This window comes from Pongo pygmaeus, chromosome 3 (genome assembly GCF_028885625.2).
Source record: "Pongo pygmaeus isolate AG05252 chromosome 3, NHGRI_mPonPyg2-v2.0_pri, whole genome shotgun sequence".
In the NCBI taxonomy this organism is placed as follows: Eukaryota; Metazoa; Chordata; class Mammalia; order Primates; family Hominidae; genus Pongo; species Pongo pygmaeus.
The window spans coordinates 76,954,325-76,975,596 of NC_072376.2; positions in this window are offsets into that span (position 1 = coordinate 76,954,325).

Below are 21,272 nucleotides of genomic sequence, written 5' to 3' on the forward strand. Positions count from 1 at the left end.
TTCCAGCGTAGTCCTGAAATCGCTCCAAACATCCCCTAGCAAATTCTGCAAAAAGAGTGTTTCCAAACTGCGCTCTCAAAGGGAAGATTCCTCTCAGTGAGTTGAATGCATAAAGCACAGGGTAGTTTCTGAGAATGCTTCCGTCTGGTTTGTATGTGAAGGTATTTCCTTTTCCAGTGTTGGCCCCGTAGCACTCCAAATATTCCCTTGCAGATTCTACTAACAGAGCGTTTCAAAAGTGCTATATGAAAAGGAAGCTTCAACTCTGTGAGTTGAATGCGCACATCACAAAGAAGTTTCTGAGAATGCTTCTGTCTAGTTTTTATGTGAAGATATTTCGTTTTGCAGCATACGTCTCAAAGCGCTCCAACTATCCACTTGCAGATTGCACAAAAAGTGTGTTTCAAAACTATTCTATCAATAGGAAGGTACAACTCTGTGAGTAGAATGCACTCATCTCAAGAAGTTTCTGAGAATGGTTCTATCTAGTTTTCGTCTGAATGTATTTCCTTTTCCACTGGATGACGCAATCGCACCAAACATCCACGTGCAGTTTCCACCAAAAGAGGGTTGCAGAACTGCTCTGTGAAAAGGAATGTTCAACTCTGTGAGTTCCATCCCCACATGACACAGAAGTTTCTGAGAATGCTTCTGTCTACTTTGTATATGAAGATATTACCTTTTCCAGCCTAAGCCTCAAAGAGCTCCAAGCATCCACTTGCCGAATCTACCGAAGCAGTGTTTCAAAGCTGGCCCATCAAAAGGAAGGTTTCACTCTGTGACTTGAAGGCCCTCATCGCAAAGAAGTTTCTGAGAATGCTTCCGTCCAGTTTCTATGCCAGGATATTTCTTTTTGATGCATAGGCCTCAAAGCGTTCCAAATATCCACGTGCAGATTCTACAAAAAGAGTGTTTCAAAACTGCTCTATCAAAAGGAAGGTTGAACTCTGTGAGTTGAATGCACAAAGCACAGGGAACTTTCTGAGAACGCTTTTGCCTAGTTTCTACGGGAAGATATTTCCTTTTCCGGCGTAGGCCTCAAGGAACTCCATATATCCACTTAAAGATTCTGCTAAAAGAGTGTTTCAAAACTTCTCTATCCAAAGAAAGGTTCCACACTGTGAGTTCAATGTACACATCACCAAGAAGTTTCTCAGAATGTTTCTATCTCCTTTTCAGGTGAAATTATTTCCTTTTCCAGCATAGGTCTGAAAGCGCTCCAAATAAACACTTGCAGATTCTACAAAAGGAGTGTTTCAAAACTGTTCTATCAAAAGGAACGTTCGAGTCTCTGAGTTGAATGCACTCATCACAAAGAACTTTCGCAGAACGCTTCTGTCTAGTTTTGCTGTGATGATATTTCGTTTCCCAGCACTGGCCTCAAAGCGCTCCAAATATCCACTTTCAGATTCTACTAAAAGAGTGTTTCAAAACTGCTCTAGGGAAAGGAAGGTTCAACTCTGTGAGTTGGATGCACACATTGCCAAGTCGTTTCTGAGTATGCTTCTGTCTAGGTTTTAGATGAAGATATTTCATTTCCCAGCAGAGGCCTCATATCGCTCCACATATTCACTTGCAGATTCTACAAAAAGGGTGTTTCAAAACTTCCCTATCAATAGGTAGGTTCAACTCTGTGAGTTGAATGCAGTCATCACAAAGAAGTTTCTGACAATGCTTCTGTCTAGTTTTTAGGTGAAGATATTTCCTTTTCCAGCATAGGCCTCAAAGCGTTCCAAATAAACACTTGCAGATTCTACACAAGGAGTGTTTCAAAACTCTCCTATCCAAAGGAAAGTTCAAATCTGTGAGTTGAATGCAATCATCACAAAGAAGTTTCTGAGAATGCTTCTGTCTAGTTTTTATGTGATGATATTTCGTTTTCCAGCATTGGCATAAAACCGCTCCGAATATCCACTTTCCGATGCTACTAAAAGAGCGTTTCAAAACTGCTCTATCAAAAGGAAGGTTCAAGTCCGTGAGTTGAATGCACTCATCACACTGAAGTTTCTGACAATGCTTCCGTCTAGTGGTTATGTGAAGATATCTCCTTTTCCAGCATAGTCCTGAAATCGCTCCAAACATCCACTAGCAAATTCTGCCAAAAGAGTGTTTCCAAACTGCGCTCTCAAAGGGAAGATTCCTCTCTGTGAGTTGAATGCATAAAGCACAGGGTAGTTTCTGAGAATGCTTCCGTCTGGTTTATATGTGAAGGTATTTCCTTTTCTAGGGTTGGCCTCGTAGCACTCCAAATATTCACTTGCAGATTCTACTAACAGAGTGTTTCAAACGTGCTGAATGAAAAGGAAGCTTCAACTCTGTGAGTTGAATGCGTGCATCACAAAGAAGTTTCTGAGAATGCTTCTGTCTAGTTTTTATGTGAAGATATTTCATTTTGCAGCATACGCCTCAAAGTGCTCCAAATATCCACTTGCAGTTTGCACAAAAAGTGTGTTTCAAAACTGTTCTATCAAAAGGAAGGTACATCTCTGTGACTAGAATGCACTAATCGCAAGAAGTTTCTGAGAATGGTTCTATCTAGTTTTCGTCTGAATGTATTTCCTTTTCCACTGGATGCAGCAATCGCACCAAATACCAACTTTCAGTTTCCACAAAAAGAAGGTTACAGAACTGCTCTCTGAAAAGGAATGTTCAACTCTGTGAGTTCCATCCCCACATGACAAAGAAGTTTCTGAGAATGCTTCTGTCTAGTTTGTATATGAAGATATTTCCTTTTCCAGCCTAAGCCTCAAAGAGCTCCAAGTATCCACTTGCGGATTCTACAAAAACAGAGTTTCAAAGCTGGCCTATCAAAAGGAAGTTTCAACTCTGTGACTTGAAGGCACTCATCTCAAAGAAGTTTCTGAGAATGCTTCCCTCTAGTTTCTATGCCAGGATATTTCCTTTTGCAGCATAGGCCTCAAAGCATTCCAAATATCCACGTGCAGATTCTACAAAAAGAGTGTTTCAAAACTGCTCTATCAAAAGGAAGGTTGAACTCTGTGAGTGGAATGCACAAAGCACAGGGAACTTTCTGAGAATGCTTTTGTCTAGTTTCTGCGGGAAGATATTTCCTTTTCCGGCATAGGCCTCAAGGAACTCCATATATCCAATTGAAGATTCGGCTAAAACAGTGTTTCAAAACTTCTCTATCCTAAGAAAGGTTCAGCTCTGTGAGTTCAATGGACACATCACAAGAAGTTTCTGAGAATGCTTCTATCTACTTTTTAGGTGAAGATATTTCCTTTTTCAGCATAGGCCTCAAAGCGCTCCAAATAAACACTTGCAGATTCTACAAAAGGAGTGTTTCAAAACTGTTCTATCAAAAGGAAGGTTCGAGTCTCTGAGTTGAATGCACTCATCACAAAGGACTTTCTGAGAACGCTTCTGTCTAGTTTTTCTGTGATGGTATATCTTTTCCCAGCATTGGCCTAAAAGCGCTCCAAATATCCACTTTCAGATTCTACTAAAAGAGTGTTTCAAAACTGCTCTAGGGAGAGGAAGGTTCAACTCTGTGAGTTGGATGCACACATTGCCAAGTACTTTCTGAGTATGCTTCTGTCTAGCTTTTAGGTGAAGAGATTTCATTTCCCAGCAGAGGCCTCATATCGCTCCAAATATTCACTTGCAGAGTCTACAAAAAGTGTGTTTCAAAACTTCTCTGTCAATAGGTAGGTTCAACTCTGTGAGTTGAATGCAGTCATCACAAAGAAGCTTCTGACAATGCTTCTGTCTAGTCTTTAGTTGAAGATAATTCCTTTTCCAGCATGGGCTTAAAAGCGTTCCAAATAAACACTTGCAGATTCTACAAAAGGAGTGTTTCAAAACTCTTCTATCAAAAGGAACGTTCGAGTCTCTGAGTTGAATGCACTCATCAGAAAGAACTTTCCGAGAACGCTTCTGTCTAGTTTTTCTCTGATATTTCGTTTCCCACCACTGGCCTCAAAGCGCTCCAAATATCCACTTTCAGATTCTACTAAACGAGTGTTTCAAAACTGCTCTAGGGAAAGGAAGGTTCAACTCTGTGAGTTGGATGCACACATTGCCAAGTCGTTTCTGAGTATGCTTCTGTCTAGGTTTTACATGAAGATATTTCATTTCCCAGCAGAGGCCTCATATCGCTCCACATATTCACTTGCAGATTCTACAAAAAGGGTGTTTCAAAACTTCTCTATCAATAGGTAGGTTCAACTCTGTGAGTTGAATGCAGTCATCACAAAGAAGTTTCTGACAATGCTTCTGTCTAGTTTTTAGGTGAAGATATTTCCTTTTCCAGCATAGGCCTCAAAGCGTTCCAAATAAACACTTGCAGATTCTACACAAGGAGTGTTTCAAAACTCTCCTATCCAAAGGAACGTTCAAGTCTGTGAGTTGAATGCAATCATCACAAAGAAGTTTCTGAGAATGCTACTGTCTAGTTTTTATGTGATGATATATCGTTTTCCAGCATTGGCGTAAAACCGCTCCGAATATCAACTTTCCGATGCTACTAAAAGAGCGTTTCAAAACTGCTCTATCAAAAGGAAGGTTGAACTCTGTGAGTTGAATGCACTCATCACACCGAAGTTTCTGACAATGCTTCTGTCTAGTGTTTAAGTGAAGATATTTCCTTTTCCAGCCTAGTCCTGAAATCGCTCCAAACATCCCCTAGCAAATTCTGCAAAAAGAGTGTTTCCAAACTGCACTCTCAAAGGGAAGATTCCTCTCAGTGACTTGAATGCATAAAGCACAGGGTAGTTTCTGAGAATGCTTCCGTCTGGTTTGTTTGTGAAGGTATTTCCTTTTCCAGTGTTGGCCTCGTAGCACTCCAAATATTCCCTTGCAGATTCTACTAACAGAGCGTTTCAAAAGTGCTATATGAAAAGGAAGCTTCAACTCTGTGAGTTGAATGCGCACATCACAAAGAAGTTTCTGAGAATGCTTCTGTCTAGTTTGTATGTGAAGATATTTCGTTTTGCAGCATACGCCTCAAAGCGCTCCAACTATCCACTTGCGGTTTGCACAAAAAGTGTGTTTCAAAACTATTCTATCAAAAGGAAGGTACAACTCTGTGAGTAGAATGCACTCATCTCAAGAAGTTTCTGAGAATGGTTCTATCTAGTTTTCGTCTGAATGTATTTCCTTTTCCACTGGATGACGCAATCGCACCAAACATCCACGTGCAGTTTCCACCAAAAGAGGGTTGCAGAACTGCTCTGTGAAAAGGAATGTTCAACTCTGTGAGTTCCATCCCCACATGACAAAGAAGTTTCTGAGAATGCTTCTGTCTAGTTTGTATATGAAGATATTACCTTTTCCAGCCTAAGCCTCAAAGAGCTCCAAGCATCCACTTGCGGATTCTACAGAAGCAGTGTTTCAAAGCTGGCCTATCAAAAGGAAGGTTTCACTCTGTGACTTGAAGGCCCTCATCGCAAAGAAGTTTCTGAGAATGCTTCCGTCCCGTTTCTATGCCAGGATATTTCCTTTTGAAGCATAGGCCTCAAAGCGTTCCAAATATCCACGTGCAGATTCTACAAAAAGAGCGTTTCAAAACTGCTCTATCAAAACCAAGGCTGAACTCTGTGAGTTGAATGCACAAAGCACAGGGAACTTTCTGAGAATGCTTTTGCCTAGTTTCTACGGGAAGATATTTCCTTTTCCGGCGTAGGCCTCAAGGAACTCCATATATCCACTTGAAGATTCTGCTAAAAGAGTGTTTCAAAACTTCTCTATCCAAAGAAAGGTTCAACACTGTGAGTTCAATGTACACATCACCAAGAAGTTTCTGAGAATGCTTCTATCTACTTTTTAGGGGAAGATATTTCCTTTTCCAGCATAGGCCTGAAAGCGCTCCAAATAAACACTTGCATATTCTACAAAAGGAGTGTTTCAAAACTGTTCTATCAAAAGGAACGTTCGAGTCTCTGAGTTGAATGCACTCATCACAAAGAACTTTCGCAGAACGCTTCTGTCTAGTTTTGCTGTGATGATATTTCGTTTCCCAGCACTGGCCTCAAAGCGCTCCAAATATCCACTTTCAGATTCTACTAAAAGAGTGTTTCAAAACTGCTCTAGGGAAAGGAAGGTTCAACTCTGTGAGTTGGATGCACACATTGCCAAGTCGTTTCTGAGTATGCTTCTGTCTAGCTTTTAGGGGAAGATATTTCATTTCCCAGCAGAGGCCTCATATCGCTCCAAATATTCACTTGCAGATTCTACAAAAAGGGTGTTTCAAAACTTCTCTATCAATAGGTAGGTTCAACTCTGTGAGTTGAATGCAGTCATCACAAAGATGTTTCTGACAATGCTTCTGTCTAGTTTTTAGGTGAAGATATTTCCTTTTCCAGCATGGGCCTCAAAGCGTTCGAAATAAACACTCGCAGATTCTACAAAAGGAGTGTTTCAAAACTATCCTATCCAAAGGAACGTGCAAGTCTGTGAGTTGAATCCACTCATCACAAAGAAGTTTCTGAGAATGCTTCTGTCTAGTTTTTATGTGATGATATTTCGTTTTCCAGCCTTGGCCTCAAAGCGCTCCAAATATCCACTTACAGATGCTACTAAAAGAGCGTTTCAAAACTGCTCTATCAAAAGGAAGGTTCAGGTCGTTGAGTTGAATGCACTCATCACACCGAAGTTTCTGACAATGCTTCTGTCTAGTGTTTAAATGAAGATATTTCCTTTTCCAGCCTAGTCCTGAAATCGCTCCAAACATCCCCTAGCAAATTCTGCAAAAAGAGTGTTTCCAAACTGCGCTCTCAAAGGGAAGATTCCTCTCAGTGACTTGAATGCATAAAGCACAGGGTAGTTTCTGAGAATGCTTCCGTCTGGTTTGTTTGTGAAGCTATTTCCTTTTCCAGTGTTGGCCTCGTAGCACTCCAAATATTCCCTTGCAGATTCTACTAACAGAGCGTTTCAAAAGTGCTATATGAAAAGGAAGCTTCAACTCTGTGAGTTGAATGCGCACATCACAAAGAAGTTTCTGAGAATGCTTCTGTCTAGTTTTTATGTGAAGATATTTCGTTTTGCAGCATACGCCTCAAAGCGCTCCAACTATCCACTTGCGGTTTGCACAAAAAGTGTGTTTCAAAACTATTCTATCAAAAGGAAGGTACAACTCTGTGAGTAGAATGCACTCATCTCAAGAAGTTTCTGAGAATGGTTCTATCTAGTTTTCGTCTGAATGTATTTCCTTTTCCACTGGATGACGCAATCGCACCAAACATCCACTTGCAGTTTCCACCAAAAGAGATTTGCAGAACTGCTCTGTGAAAAGGAATGTTCAACTCTGTGAGTTCCATCCCCACATGACAAAGAAGTTTCTGAGAATGCTTCTGTCTAGTTTGTATATGAAGATATTCCCTTTTCCAGCCTAAGCCTCAAATAGCTCCATGCATCCACTTGCGGATTCTACAGAAGCAGTGTTTCAAAGCTGGCCTATCAAAAGGAAGGTTTCACTCTGTGAGTTGAAGGCCATCATCGCAAAGAAGTTTCTGAGAATGCTTCCGTCCAGTTTCTATGCCAGGATATTTCCTTTTGAAGCATAGGCCTCAAAGCGTTCCAAATATCCACGTGCAGATTCTTCAAAAAGAGCGTTTCAAAACTGCTCTATCAAAAGGAAGGTTGAACTCTGTGAGTTGAATGCACAAAGCACAGGGAACTTTCTGAGAATGCTTTTGCCTAGTTTCTACGGGAAGATATTTCCTTTTCCGGCGTAGGCCTCAAGGAACTCCATATATCCACTTGAAGATTCTGCTAAAAGATTGTTTCAAAACTTCTCTATCCAAAGAAAGGTTCAACACTGTGAGTTCAATGTACACATCACCAAGAAGTTTCTGAGAATGCTTCTGTCTACTTTTTAGGGGAAGATATTTCCTTTTCCAGCATAGGCCTGAAAGCGCTCCAAATAAACACTTGCAGATTCTACAAAAGGAGTGTTTCAAAACTGTTCTATCAAAAGGAACGTTCGAGTCTCTGAGTTGAATGCACTCATCACAAAGAACTTTCGCAGAACGCTTCTGTCTAGTTTTGCTGTGATGATATTTCGTTTCCCAGCACTGGCCTCAAAGCGCTCCAAATATCCACTTTCAGATTCTACTAAAAGAGTGTTCCAAAACTGCTCTAGGGAAAGGAAGGTTCAACTCTGTGAGTTGGATGCACACATTGCCAAGTCGTTTCTGAGTATGCTTCTGTCTAGCTTTTAGGGCAAGATATTTCATATCCCAGCAGAGGCCTCATATCGCTCCAAATATTCACTTGCAGATTCTACAAAAAGGGTGTTTCAAAACTTCTCTATCAATAGGTAGGTTCAACTCTGTGAGTTGAATGCAGTCATCACAAAGATGTTTCTGACAATGCTTCTGTCTAGTTTTTAGGTGAAGATATTTCCTTTTCCAGCATGGGCCTCAAAGCGTTCGAAATAAACACTCGCAGATTCTACAAAAGGAGTGTTTCAAAACTATCCTATCCAAAGGAACGTGCAAGTCTGTGAGTTGAATCCACTCATCACAAAGAAGTTTCTGAGAATGCTTCTGTCTAGTTTGTATATGAAGATATTACCTTTTCCAGCCTAAGCCTCAAAGAGCTCCAAGCATCCACTTGCGGATTCTACAGAAGCAGTGTTTCAAAGCTGGCCTATCAAAAGGAAGGTTTCACTCTGAGACTTGAAGGCCCTCATCGCAAAGAAGTTTCTGAGAATGCTTCCGTCCCGTTTCTATGCCAGGATATTTCCTTTTGAAGCATAGGCCTCAAAGCGTTCCAAATATCCACGTGCAGATTCTACAAAAAGAGTGTTTCAAAACTGCTCTATCAAAAGGAAGGTTGAACTCTGTGAGTTGAATGCACAAAGCACAGGGAACTTTCTTAGAATGCTTTTGCCTAGTTTCTACGGGAAGATATTTCCTTTTCCGGCGTAGGCCTCAAGGAACTCCATATATCCACTTGAAGATTCTGCTAAAAGAGTGTTTCAAAACTTCTCTCTCCATAGAAAGGTTCAACACTGTGAGTTCAATGTACACATCACCAAGAAGTTTCTGAGAATGCTTCTGTCTACTTTTTAGGGGAAGATATTTCCTTTTCCAGCATAGGGCTGAAAGCGCTCCAAATAAACACTTGCAGATTCTACAAAAGGAGTGTTTCAAAACTGTTCTATCAAAAAGAACGTTCGAGTCTCTGAGTTGAATGCACTCATCACAAAGAACTTTCGCAGAACGCTTCTGTCTAGTTTTGCTGTGATGATATTTCGTTTCCCAGCACTGGCCTCAAAGCGCTCCAAATATCCACTTTCAGATTCTACTAAAAGAGTGTTTCAAAACTGCTCTAGGGAAAGGAAGGTTCAACTCTCTGAGTTGGATGCACACATTGCCAAGTCGTTTCTGAGTATGCTTCTGTCTAGCTTTTAGGGGAAGATATTTCATTTCCCAGCAGAGGCCTCATATCGCTCCAAATATTCACTTGCAGATTCTACAAAAAGGGTGTTTCAAAACTTCTCTATCAATAGGTAGGTTCAACTCTGTGAGTTGAATGCAGTCATCACAAAGATGTTTCTGACAATGCTTCTGTCTAGTTTTTAGGTGAAGATATTTCCTTTTCCAGCATGGGCCTCAAAGCGTTCGAAATAAACACTCGCAGATTCTACAAAAGGAGTGTTTCAAAACTATCCTATCCAAAGGAACGTGCAAGTCTGTGAGTTGAATCCACTCATCACAAAGAAGTTTCTGAGAATGCTTCTGTCTAGTTTTTATGTGATGATATTTCGTTTTCCAGGCTTGGCCTCAAAGCGCTCCAAATATCCACTTTCAGATGCTACTAAAAGAGCGTTTCAAAACTGCTCTATCAAAAGGAAGGTTCAGGTCGGTGAGTTGAATGCACTCATCACACCGAAGTTTCTGACAATGCTTCTGTCTAGTGTTTAAGTGAAGATATTTCCTTTTCCAGCCTAGTCCTGAAATCGCTCCAAACATCCCCTAGCAAATTCTGCAAAAAGAGTGTTTCCAAACTGCGCTCTCAAAGGGAAGATTCCTCTCAGTGAGTTGAATGCATAAAGCACAGGGTAGTTTCTGAGAATGCTTCCGTCTGGTTTGTATGTGAAGGTATTTCCTTTTCCTGTGTTGGCCTCGTAGCACTCCAAATATACCCTTGCAGATTCTACTAACAGAGCGTTTCAAAAGTGCTATATGAAAAGGAAGCTTCAACTCTGTGAGTTGAATGCGCACATCACAAAGAAGTTTCTGAGAATGCTTCTGTCTAGTTTTTATGTGAAGATATTTCGTTTTGCAGCATAGGCCTCAAAGCGCTCCAACTATCCACTTGCGGTTTGCACAAAAAGTGTGTTTCAAAACTATTCTATCAAAAGGAAGGTACAACTCTGTGAGTAGAATGCACTCATCTCAAGAAGTTTCTGAGAATGGTTCTATCTAGTTTTCGTCTGAATGTATTTCCTTTTCCACAGGATGACGCAATCGCACCAAACATCCACTTGCAGTTTCCACCAAAAGAGGGTTGCAGAAGTGCTCTGTGAAAAGGAATGTTCAACTCTGTGAGTTCCATCCCCACATGACAAATAAGTTTCTGAGAATGCTTCTGTCTAGTTTGTATATGAAGATATTACCTTTTCCAGCCTAAGCCTCAAAGAGCTCCAAGCATCCACTTGCGGATTCTACAGAAGCAGTGTTTCAAACCTGGCCTATCAAAAGGAAGGTTTCACTCTGTGAGTTGAAGGCCCTCATCACAAAGATGTTTCTGAGAATGCTTCCGTCCAGTTTCTATGCCAGGATATTTCCTTTTGAAGCATAGGCCTCAAAGCGTTCCAAATATCCACGTGCAGATTCTTCAAAAAGAGCATTTCAAAACTGCTCTATCAAAAGGAAGGTTGAACTCTGTGAGTTGAATGCACAAAGCACAGGGAACTTTCTGAGAACGCTTTTGCCTAGTTTCTACGGGAAGATATTTCCTTTTCCGGCGTAGGCCTCAAGGAACTCCATATATCCACTTGAAGATTCTGCTAAAAGAGTGTTTCAAAACTTCTCTATCCAAAGAAAGGTTCAACACTGTGAGTTCAATGTACACATCACCAAGAAGTTTCTGAGAATGCTTCTATCTACTTTTTTTGGAAGATATTTCCTTTTCCAGCATAAGCCTCAAAGCATTCCAAATAAACACTTGCAGATTCTACAAAAGGAGTGTTTCAAAACTGTTCTATCAAAAGGAACGTTCGAGTCCCTGAGTTGAATGCACTCATCACAAAGAACTTTCACAGAACGCTTCTGTCTAGTTTTTCTGTGATGATATTTCGTTTCCCAGCACTGGCCTCAAAGCGCTCCAAATATCCACTTTCAGATTCTACTGAAAGTGTGTTTCAAAACTGCTCTAGGGAAAGGAAGGTTCAACTCTCTGAGTTGGATGCACACATTGCCAAGTCGTTTCTGAGTATGCTTCTGTCTAGCTTTTAGGGGAAGATATTTCATTTCCCAGCAGAGGCCTCATATCGCTCCAAATATTCACTTGCAGATTCTACAAAAAGGGTGTTTCAAAACTTCTCTATCAATAGGTAGGTTCAACTCTGTGAGTTGAATGCAGTCATCACAAAGATGTTTCTGACAATGCTTCTGTCTAGTTTTTAGGTGAAGATATTTCCTTTTCCAGCATAGGCCTCAAAGCGTTCGAAATAAACACTCGCAGATTCTACAAAAGGAGTGTTTCAAAACTATCCTATCCAAAGGAACGTGCAAGTCTGTGAGTTGAATCCACTCATCACAAAGAAGTTTCTGAGAATGCTTCTGTCTAGTTTTTATGTGATGATATTTCGTTTTCCAGCCTTGGCCTAAAAGCGCTCTAAATATCCACTTTCAGATGCTACTAAAAGACCGTTTCAAAACTGCTCTATCAAAAGGAAGATTCAAGTCCGTGAGTTGAATGCACTCATCACACTGAAGTTTCTGACAATGCTTCCGTCTAGTGTTTATGTGAAGATATCTCCTTTTCCAGCATTGTCCTGAAATCGCTCCAAACATCCCCTAGCAAATTCTGCCAAAAGAGTGTTTCCAAACTGCGCTCTCAAAGGGAATATTCCTCTCTGTGAGTTGAATGCATAAAGCACAGGGTAGTTTCTGAGAATGCTTCTGTATGGTTTATATGTGAAGGTATTTCCTTTTCCAGTGTTGGCCTCTTAGCACTCCAAATATTCACTTGCAGATTCTACTAACAGAGTGTTTCAAAAGTGCTGAACGAAAAGGAAGCTTCAACTCTGTGAGTTGAATGCGTGCATCACAAAGAAGTTTCTGAGAATGCTTCTGTCTAGTTTTTATGTGAAGATATTTCGTTTTGCAGCATACGCCTCAAAGCGCTCCAAATATCCACTTGCAGTTTGCACAAAAAGTGTGTTTCAAAACTGTTCTATCAAAAGGAAGGTACATCTCTGTGAGTGGAATGCACTAATCGCAAGAATTTTCTGAGAATGGTTCTATCTAGTTTTCGTCTGAATGTATTTCCTTTTCCACTGGATGACGCAATCGCACCAAACATCCACTTGCAGTTTCCACCAAAAGAGGGTTGCAGAACTGCTCTGTGAAAAGGAATGTTCAACTCTGTGAGTTCCATCCCCACATGAGAAAGAAGTTTCTGAGAATGCTTCTGTCTAGTTTGTATATGAAGATATTACCTTTTCCAGCCTAAGCCACAAAGAGCACCAAGCATCCACTTGCGGATTCTACAGAAGCAGTGTTTCAAAGCTGGCCTATCAAAAGGAAGGTTTCACTCTGTGACTTGAAGGCCCTCATCACAAAGAAGTTTCTGAGAATGCTTCCGTCCAGTTTCTATGCCAGGATATTTCCTTTTGAAGCATAGGCCTCAAAGCGTTCCAAATATCCACGTGCAGATTCTACAAAAAGAGTGTTTCAAAACTGCTCTATCAAAAGGAAGGTTGAACTCTGTGAGTTGAATGCACAAAGCACAGGGAACTTTCTGAGAATGCTTTTGCCTAGTTTCTACGGGAAGATATTTCCTTTTCCGGCGTAGGCCTCAAGGAACTCCATATATCCACTTGAAGATTCTGCTAAAAGAGTGTTTCAAACTTCTCTATCCAAAGAAAGGTTCAACACTGTGAGTTCAATGTACATATCACCAAAAAGTTTCTGAGAATGCTTCTATCTACTTTTTTTGGAAGATATTTCCTTTTCCAGCATAGGCCTCAAAGCATTCCAAATAAACACTTGCAGATTCTACAAAAGGAGTGTTTCAAAACTGTTCTATCAAAAGGAACGTTCAAGTCCCTGAGTTGAATGCACTCATCACAAAGAACTTTCGCAGAACGCTTCTGTCTAGTTTTTCTGTGATGATATTTCGTTTCCCAGCACTGGCCTCAAAGCGCTCCAAATATCCACTTTCAGATTCTACTGAAAGTGTGTTTCAAAACTGCTCTAGGGAAAGGAAGGTTCAACTCTCTGAGTTGGATACACACATTGCCAAGTCGTTTCTGAGTATGCTTCTGTCTAGCTTTTAGGGGAAGATATTTCATTTCCCAGCAGAGGCCTCATATCGCTCCAAATATTCACTTGCAGATTCTACAAAAAGGGTGTTTCAAAACTTCTCTATCAATAGGTAGGTTCAACTCTGTGAGTTGAATGCAGTCATCACAAAGATGTTTCTGACAATGCTTCTGTCTAGTTTTTAGGTGAAGATATTTCCTTTTCCAGCACGGGCCTCAAAGCGTTCGAAATAAACACTCGCAGATTCTACAAAAGGAGTGTTTCAAAACTATCCTATCCAAAGGAACGTGCAAGTCTGTGAGTTGAATCCACTCATCACAAAGAAGTTTCTGAGAATGCTTCTGTCTAGTTTTTATGTGATGATATTTCGTTTTCCAGGCTTGGCCTCAAAGCGCTCCAAATATCCACTTTCAGATGCTACTAAAAGAGCGTTTCAAAACTGCTCTATCAAAAGGAAGGTTCAGGTCGGTGAGTTGAATGCACTCATCACACCGAAGTTTCTGACAATGCTTCTGTCTAGTGTTTAAGTGAAGATATTTCCTTTTCCAGCCTAGTCCTGAAATCGCTCCAAACATCCCCTAGCAAATTCTGCAAAAAGAGTGTTTCCAAACTGCGCTCTCAAAGGGAAGATTCCTCTCAGTGAGTTGAATGCATAAAGCACAGGGTAGTTTCTGAGAATGCTTCCGTCTGGTTTGTATGTGAAGGTATTTCCTTTTCCTGTGTTGGCCTCGTAGCACTCCAAATATACCCTTGCAGATTCTACTAACAGAGCGTTTCAAAAGTGCTATATGAAAAGGAAGCTTCAACTCTGTGAGTTGAATGCGCACATCACAAAGAAGTTTCTGAGAATGCTTCTGTCTAGTTTTTATGTGAAGATATTTCGTTTTGCAGCATAGGCCTCAAAGCGCTCCAACTATCCACTTGCGGTTTGCACAAAAAGTGTGTTTCAAAACTATTCTATCAAAAGGAAGGTACAACTCTGTGAGTAGAATGCACTCATCTCAAGAAGTTTCTGAGAATGGTTCTATCTAGTTTTCGTCTGAATGTATTTCCTTTTCCACAGGATGACGCAATCGCACCAAACATCCACTTGCAGTTTCCACCAAAAGAGGGTTGCAGAAGTGCTCTGTGAAAAGGAATGTTCAACTCTGTGAGTTCCATCCCCACATGACAAATAAGTTTCTGAGAATGCTTCTGTCTAGTTTGTATATGAAGATATTACCTTTTCCAGCCTAAGCCTCAAAGAGCTCCAAGCATCCACTTGCGGATTCTACAGAAGCAGTGTTTCAAACCTGGCCTATCAAAAGGAAGGTTTCACTCTGTGAGTTGAAGGCCCTCATCACAAAGATGTTTCTGAGAATGCTTCCGTCCAGTTTCTATGCCAGGATATTTCCTTTTGAAGCATAGGCCTCAAAGCGTTCCAAATATCCACGTGCAGATTCTTCAAAAAGAGCATTTCAAAACTGCTCTATCAAAAGGAAGGTTGAACTCTGTGAGTTGAATGCACAAAGCACAGGGAACTTTCTGAGAACGCTTTTGCCTAGTTTCTACGGGAAGATATTTCCTTTTCCGGCGTAGGCCTCAAGGAACTCCATATATCCACTTGAAGATTCTGCTAAAAGAGTGTTTCAAAACTTCTCTATCCAAAGAAAGGTTCAACACTGTGAGTTCAATGTACACATCACCAAGAAGTTTCTGAGAATGCTTCTATCTACTTTTTTTGGAAGATATTTCCTTTTCCAGCATAAGCCTCAAAGCATTCCAAATAAACACTTGCAGATTCTACAAAAGGAGTGTTTCAAAACTGTTCTATCAAAAGGAACGTTCGAGTCCCTGAGTTGAATGCACTCATCACAAAGAACTTTCACAGAACGCTTCTGTCTAGTTTTTCTGTGATGATATTTCGTTTCCCAGCACTGGCCTCAAAGCGCTCCAAATATCCACTTTCAGATTCTACTGAAAGTGTGTTTCAAAACTGCTCTAGGGAAAGGAAGGTTCAACTCTCTGAGTTGGATGCACACATTGCCAAGTCGTTTCTGAGTATGCTTCTGTCTAGCTTTTAGGGGAAGATATTTCATTTCCCAGCAGAGGCCTCATATCGCTCCAAATATTCACTTGCAGATTCTACAAAAAGGGTGTTTCAAAACTTCTCTATCAATAGGTAGGTTCAACTCTGTGAGTTGAATGCAGTCATCACAAAGATGTTTCTGACAATGCTTCTGTCTAGTTTTTAGGTGAAGATATTTCCTTTTCCAGCATAGGCCTCAAAGCGTTCGAAATAAACACTCGCAGATTCTACAAAAGGAGTGTTTCAAAACTATCCTATCCAAAGGAACGTGCAAGTCTGTGAGTTGAATCCACTCATCACAAAGAAGTTTCTGAGAATGCTTCTGTCTAGTTTTTATGTGATGATATTTCGTTTTCCAGCCTTGGCCTAAAAGCGCTCTAAATATCCACTTTCAGATGCTACTAAAAGAGCGTTTCAAAACTGCTCTATCAAAAGGAAGGTTCAAGTCCGTGAGTTGAATGCACTCATCACACTGAAGTTTCTGACAATGCTTCCGTCTAGTGTTTATGTGAAGATATCTCCTTTTCCAGCATTGTCCTGAAATCGCTCCAAACATCCCCTAGCAAATTCTGCAAAAAGAGTGTTTCCAAACTGCGCTCTCAAAGGGAAGATTCCTCTCTGTGAGTTGAATGCATAAAGCACAGGGTAGTTTCTGAGAATGCTTCTGTATGGTTTATATGTGAAGGTATTTCCTTTTCCAGTGTTGGCCTCTTAGCACTCCAAATATTCACTTGCAGATTCTACTAACAGAGTGTTTCAAAAGTGCTGAACGAAAAGGAAGCTTCAACTCTGTGAGTTGAATGCGTGCATCACAAAGAAGTTTCTGAGAATGCTTCTGTCTAGTTTTTATGTGAAGATATTTCGTTTTGCAGCATACGCCTCAAAGCGCTCCAAATATCCACTTGCAGTTTGCACAAAAAGTGTGTTTCAAAACTGTTCTATCAAAAGGAAGGTACATCTCTGTGAGTGGAATGCACTAATCGCAAGAATTTTCTGAGAATGGTTCTATCTAGTTTTCGTCTGAATGTATTTCCTTTTCCACTGGATGACGCAATCGCACCAAACATCCACTTGCAGTTTCCACCAAAAGAGGGTTGCAGAACTGCTCTGTGAAAAGGAATGTTCAACTCTGTGAGTTCCATCCCCACATGAGAAAGAAGTTTCTGAGAATGCTTCTGTCTAGTTTGTATATGAAGATATTACCTTTTCCAGCCTAAGCCTCAAAGAGCACCAAGCATCCACTTGCGGATTCTACAGAAGCAGTGTTTCAAAGCTGGCCTATCAAAAGGAAGGTTTCACTCTGTGACTTGAAGGCCCTCATCGCAAAGAAGTTTCTGAGAATGCTTCCGTCCAGTTTCTATGCCAGGATATTTCCTTTTGAAGCATAGGCCTCAAAGCGTTCCAAATATCCACGTGCAGATTCTACAAAAAGAGTGTTTCAAAACTGCTCTATCAAAAGGAAGGTTGAACTCTGTGAGTTGAATGCACAAAGCACAGGGAACTTTCTGAGAATGCTTTTGCCTAGTTTCTACGGGAAGATATTTCCTTTTCCGGCGTAGGCCTCAAGGAACTCCATATATCCACTTGAAGATTCTGCTAAAAGAGTGTTTCAAAACTTCTCTATCCAAAGAAAGGTTCAACACTGTGAGTTCAATGTACATATCACCAAAAAGTTTCTGAGAATGCTTCTATCTACTTTTTTTGGAAGATATTTCCTTTTCCAGCATAGGCCTCAAAGCATTCCAAATAAACACTTGCAGATTCTACAAAAGGAGTGTTTCAAAACTGTTCTATCAAAAGGAACGTTCGAGTCCCTGAGTTGAATGCACTCATCACAAAGAACTTTCGCAGAACGCTTCTGTCTAGTTTTTCTGTGATGATATTTCGTTTCCCAGCACTGGCCTCAAAGCGCTCCAAATATCCACTTTCAGATTCTACTGAAAGTGTGTTTCAAAACTGCTCTAGGGAAAGGAAGGTTCAACTCTCTGAGTTGGATGCACACATTGCCAAGTCGTTTCTGAGTATGCTTCTGTCTAGCTTTTAGGGGAAGATATTTCATTTCCCAGCAGAGGCCTCATATCGCTCCAAATATTCACTTGCAGATTCTACAAAAAGGGTGTTTCAAAACTTCTCTATCAATAGGTAGGTTCAACTCTGTGAGTTGAATGCAGTCATCACAAAGATGTTTCTGACAATGCTTCTGTCTAGTTTTTAGGTGAAGATATTTCCTTTTCCAGCACAGGCCTCAAAGCGTTCGAAATAAACACTCGCAGATTCTACAAAAGGAGTGTTTCAAAACTATCCTATCCAAAGGAACGTGCAAGTCTGTGAGTTGAATCCACTCATCACAAAGAAGTTTCTGAGAATGCTTCTGTCTAGTTTTTATGTGATGATATTTCGTTTTCCAGCCTTGGCCTAAAAGCGCTCTAAATATCCACTTTCAGATGCTACTAAAAGAGCGTTTCAAAACTGCTCTATCAAAAGGAAGGTTCAGGTCGGTGAGTTGAATGCACTCATCACACCGAAGTTTCTGACAATGCTTCTGTCTAGTGTTTAAGTGAAGATATTTCCTTTTCCAGCCTAGTCCTGAAATCGCTTCAAACATCCCCTAGCAAATTCTGCAAAAAGAGTGTTTCCAAACTGCGCTCTCAAAGGGAAGATTCCTCTCAGTGAGTTGAATGCATAAAGCACAGGGTAGTTTCTGAGAATGCTTCCGTCTGGTTTGTATGTGAAGGTATTTCCTTTTCCTGTGTTGGCCTCGTAGCACTCCAAATATACCCTTGCAGATTCTACTAACAGAGCGTTTCAAAAGTGCTATATGAAAAGGAAGCTTCAACTCTGTGAGTTGAATGCGCACATCACAAAGAAGTTTCTGAGAATGCTTCTGTCTAGTTTTTATGTGAAGATATTTCGTTTTGCAGCATAGGCCTCAAAGCGCTCCAACTATCCACTTGCGGTTTGCACAAAAAGTGTGTTTCAAAACTATTCTATCAAAAGGAAGGTACAACTCTGTGAGTAGAATGCACTCATCTCAAGAAGTTTCTGAGAATGGTTCTATCTAGTTTTCGTCTGAATGTATTTCCTTTTCCACAGGATGACGCAATCGCACCAAACATCCACTTGCAGTTTCCACCAAAAGAGGGTTGCAGAAGTGCTCTGTGAAAAGGAATGTTCAACTCTGTGAGTTCCATCCCCACATGACAAATGTTTCTGAGAATGCTTCTGTCTAGTTTGTATATGAAGATATTACCTTTTCCAGCCTAAGCCTCAAAGAGCTCCAAGCATCCACTTGCGGATTCTACAGAAGCAGTGTTTCAAACCTGGCCTATCAAAAGGAAGGTTTCACTCTGTGAGTTGAAGGCCCTCATCACAAAGATGTTTCTGAGAATGCTTCCGTCCAGTTTCTATGCCAGGATATTTCCTTTTGAAGCATAGGCCTCAAAGCGTTCCAAATATCCACGTGCAGATTCTTCAAAAAGAGCATTTCAAAACTGCTCTATCAAAAGGAAGGTTGAACTCTGTGAGTTGAATGCACAAAGCACAGGGAACTTTCTGAGAACGCTTTTGCCTAGTTTCTACGGGAAGATATTTCCTTTTCCGGCGTAGGCCTCAAGGAACTCCATATATCCACTTGAAGATTCTGCTAAAAGAGTGTTTCAAAACTTCTCTATCCAAAGAAAGGTTCAACACTGTGAGTTCAATGTACACATCACCAAGAAGTTTCTGAGAATGCTTCTATCTACTTTTTTTGGAAGATATTTCCTTTTCCAGCATAAGCCTTAAAGCATTCCAAATAAACACTTGCAGATTCTACAAAAGGAGTGTTTCAAAACTGTTCTATCAAAAGGAACGTTCGAGTCCCTGAGTTGAATGCACTCATCACAAAGAACTTTCACAGAACGCTTCTGTCTAGTTTTTCTGTGATGATATTTCGTTTCCCAGCACTGGCCTCAAAGCGCTCCAAATATCCACTTTCAGATTCTACTGAAAGTGTGTTTCAAAACTGCTCTAGGGAAAGGAAGGTTCAACTCTCTGAGTTGGATGCACACATTGCCAAGTCGTTTCTGAGTATGCTTCTGTCTAGCTTTTAGGGGAAGATATTTCATTTCCCAGCAGAGGCCTCATATCGCTCCAAATATTCACTTGCAGATTCTACAAAAAGGGTGTTTCAAAACTTCTCTATCAATAGGTAGGTTCAACTCTGTGAGTTGAATGCAGTCATCACAAAGATGTTTCTGACAATGCTTCTGTCTAGTTTTTAGGTGAAGATATTTCCTTTTCCAGCATAGGCCTCAAAGCGTTCGAAATAAACACTCGCAGATTCTACAAAAGGAGTGTTTCAAAACTATCCTATCCAAAGGAACGTGCAAGTCTGTGAGTTGAATCCACTCATCACAAAGAAGTTTCTGAGAATGCTTCTGTCTAGTTTTTATGTGATGATATTTCGTTTTCCAGCCTTGGCCTAAAAGCGCTCTAAATATCCACTTTCAGATGCTACTAAAAGAGCATTTCAAAACTGCTCTATCAAAAGGAAGATTCAAGTCCGTGAGTTGAATGCACTCATCACACTGAAGTTTCTGACAATGCTTCCGTCTAGTGTTTATGTGAAGATATCTCCTTTTCCAGCATTGTCCTGAAATCGCTCCAAACATCCCCTAGCAAATTCTGCCAAAAGAGTGTTTCCAAACTGCGCTCTCAAAGGGAAGATTCCTCTCTGTGAGTTGAATGCATAAAGCACAGGGTAGTTTCTGAGAATGCTTCTGTATGGTTTATATGTGAAGGTATTTCCTTTTCCAGTGTTGGCCTCTTAGCACTCCAAATATTCACTTGCAGATTCTACTAACAGAGTGTTTCAAAAGTGCTGAACGAAAAGGAAGCTTCAACTCTGTGAGTTGAATGCGTGCATCACAAAGAAGTTTCTGAGAATGCTTCTGTCTAGTTTTTATGTGAAGATATTTCGTTTTGCAGCATACGCCTCAAAGCGCTCCAAATATCCACTTGCAGTTTGCACAAAAAGTGTGTTTCAAAACTGTTCTATCAAAAGGAAGGTACATCTCTGTGAGTGGAATGCACTAATCGCAAGAATTTTCTGAGAATGGTTCTATCTAGTTTTCGTCTGAATGTATTTCCTTTTCCACTGGATGACGCAATCGCACCAAACATCCACTTGCAGTTTCCACCAAAAGAGGGTTGCAGAACTGCTCTGTGAAAAGGAATGTTCAACTCTGTGAGTTCCATCCCCACATGAGAAAGAAGTTTCTGAGAATGCTTCTGTCTAGTTTGTATATGAAGATATTACCTTTTCCAGCCTAAGCCTCAAAGAGCACCAAGCATCCACTTGCGGATTCTACAGAAGCAGTGTTTCAAAGCTGGCCTATCAAAAGGAAGGTTTCACTCTGTGACTTGAAGGCCCTCATCGCAAAGAAGTTTCTGAGAATGCTTCCGTCCAGTTTCTATGCCAGGATATTTCCTTTTGAAGCATAGGCCTCAAAGCGTTCCAAATATCCACGTGCAGATTCTACAAAAAGAGTGTTTCAAAACTGCTCTATCAAAAGGAAGGTTGAACTCTGTGAGTTGAATGCACAAAGCACAGGGAACTTTCTGAGAATGCTTTTGCCTAGTTTCTACGGGAAGATATTTCCTTTTCCGGCGTAGGCCTCAAGGAACTCCATATATCCACTTGAAGATTCTGCTAAAAGAGTGTTTCAAAACTTCTCTATCCAAAGAAAGGTTCAACACTGTGA